The following is a 2,718-nucleotide window of genomic DNA, read 5'->3' on the forward strand; positions in this document are numbered from 1 at the left end:
CGGGCGCTGCGCGGCCTCGGGAGCGCCCGAGGCGGCCGCCTAAGGGCGGACCGGCACCGGCACCGGCACCGAGCAGGCGCTCGGACGAAGGTTTGGGCTTGCCCGCCCGCCGACAGCCAGCCAGCGACGTGTCTCGCCTTGGAGCAACGAGGAGGCTGTCGGGGGAGGATGGCTCCAGCGCGGGAGAGGAGCAGGGGGGGTCAAAAGTTTGTTTACACTCCAAGATCATGATACCCCAAACGTGTATTACTTAATCGAAGGCGCCCAGCAACGCTCGTGGTGAAAAATATTCACCCTTAGAATTCAGCAATTCGTGCCGTTCAAGCTGGTGAAGCCTTCCACTGACCGAGGCCTCTCGCTTCTCTTACTTCCGAGGGGACTGTAAGAAAGCCAGGCCAGGAAGGTCTCCGAACTTGAGGAGAAGCTTCAGGAAGTCTCCAGAAAAGCAAAGAGTACACAGGGAAGCTGCTCGTGATGTCTGAATACTTATCCAGAAGGCGGGTGGTAAGGAAGGAGTCATTAGTATTGAAGATGTCAAATATCACGCTTCTAATTATATTAGAAAAGGTAGCACAATGGAAAGTAAATCTGAATGCACGTCCAAGATCATGAGACTCGCTGCTTAATCCGTGACTGCAAACTATTACATCACTTAGCGTCTTACCCTTAGGTGTTGTTTTCTGACATAGTGATTTGCCTCTTACAGGTGGAGTGCAGTTAAGGCTATCTTTGCCAAAATCAGAATTACTCCGTTTACAGTCAAACTTCGCTGGTTTTGTGTCTTTCATTCTTACAATAATCTAGGCTTTTCATCATCTTTCTGTTGGGATTGCTCTGAGTAGTTAAGTACATTTGCATGTCACGGAGGAGAACAAAGTGTCTCTTGTAGAAATGCATATGAAATAGCCACAAGACCCCTCAAGAAACCATACGGAACACAAGCTCATTTGGCATCAGTGAGAACTATCCAAAGACTGTCCTAAAATCAGACCTTGGAAACAATGGAAGTTCACGTTTTAATTCAGATTAGAATTCTGCAATAGAATTAGTGGAGCTGTATCGTATTTCTCTTGTAAAATAATCTTTCCCTTCCTCCCTTAACTTGCAAGACATTTCAAATACCGTCCGTGCTGGGGAATTTGCCTCCAATAACAGAGATGTGGAATATCGCTCGCTGGACTCCACGTACACCATTGTGGAACACCGTTGCGTTGTACTTAAGCAATTTGCTGTATATATCCTTACCTACCGCTGCATACTGTACTGTCCTTAGATGTTTTAATACCAGTTTAATTCCCTATCACATAATTGATTACATACATTTTGCAGTTAAGAAAGGTCACGGATGCTTACGCTCTGTCTGACATTGATAATTATCAAGAAGATTTTAGATACTTAATGGAATTAAAATACAATATTTTATGTACTAGTATTGCCTAAGTGGTTGGAACCAATAATACCAATAGCACGTTAAAAAGGTATGGCATGACCTCCGGTTCACAGGCTATCTCTGATTGTCTTCTTAATGGATATACAAACACAAGAAGACATCCAACCCTTGCTACCAAAACACAAGGAGAGTAACAGAATGTAAACACAAAGCTGCTAATGTACACACTGACACATGAATGACATTTACATTGTTCAGAATAAAATCCAGGATATTCTTGAATAATGAGCAACAGAAAAATTGCTATAGCAAAATAATCTTTAGAATCAAACGCGGACTCATTTGAAATGAGAGGTTTTTCATTAAAAAAATGGTGCAGCTAATAATAAAGTCTTTTAACCTGTATTTTGTTATAGGTGACAGGTGAACAAATCACAGGTCTTGAGTTTCTCTACCCTGCCTCTCTTGGTAACGTCATCTCCAGTACCATCTGCTACCTACCAGACAAACAGACCAACCACATAATGAGGTACCAGCTTCCACCCAGCTACCGTGACTAAATCAGAACAAAAGATTCAACGCCTCCTTCAACAAAGGAACACAAGTCTAAGCTGTCTTTGCTAATTGCTGGGTTTCAGGTTGTCTGTTACAGATTTTAAGTGAGCTACAAACTTCCATCAAATACTTATAGCTGTTGGATAAAGGTACTAAGAATAAAAGATAAATGGAAGCAAAAGGTAAGAGAGAAGAGAAGAAAGCTTAGAAAATAAGTAACTACTTATGGTAATTTAAAGGCTGTGGAATAATATAAACATGAAAGACCAGGGGGCAGAGTGATTGATATCTCATATGTTTTCGATGCCCCTACGGTTATTAGACTGCAATATATGGGAACATACAATAAACTATGAATTAAAATGTAATTGTAGCTTCAGGCATCTTCTTCATTGTCTGCTGTGGTGTTATGTCTTCATGCACCGTGATTGACAAGGTGTAATTAATCATCTTACTCAGTTGTAAATATGGGCACCCTTCACAGTAGGCATCAGGAAGTGTGTACCAGCAAAGGAAGCAATAGTTGACGCTGATATACCATTAAATCAAAATCAGAACGCTTATATGTTCAGAAATGTGTGTTTGGTGTGATGCTGTTATCGTTTATTTCTAAAATACTGTACCAACAGATTTACTTGATTTGCAAGTTAACTACAACATTAACTGGTTTTATTTATTTTGTCTCTTCTTCATTTTTATAGGCAATGATGTTGTTCTCCTAAAATGTGAGACAGTTTGCTTCTTGTCAGCAAGTGGAGCTCAGCTCAGCTCTT

General features: G+C 41.4%; 1 protein-coding gene across 1 annotated transcript in view; it reads right to left on the minus strand.

Annotated features, from left to right (window-relative positions):
• The window catches only part of LHX2 (LIM homeobox 2), a 24,031-nt gene extending 22,092 nt beyond the window's left edge, over positions 1-1,939 (minus strand). Inside the window, exon 1 of the mRNA XM_010570715.1 lies at positions 1,924-1,939. The gene's annotated coding sequence lies outside the window, so the exon portion shown is untranslated. The remainder of the gene's footprint in view (positions 1-1,923) is intronic.
• Positions 1,940-2,718: the final 779 nt, after the last annotated feature.

Source organism: Haliaeetus leucocephalus, unplaced genomic scaffold, assembly GCF_000737465.1.
Source record: "Haliaeetus leucocephalus isolate CR32 unplaced genomic scaffold, Haliaeetus_leucocephalus-4.0 Scaffold306, whole genome shotgun sequence".
NCBI classification, from domain to species: Eukaryota; Metazoa; Chordata; class Aves; order Accipitriformes; family Accipitridae; genus Haliaeetus; species Haliaeetus leucocephalus.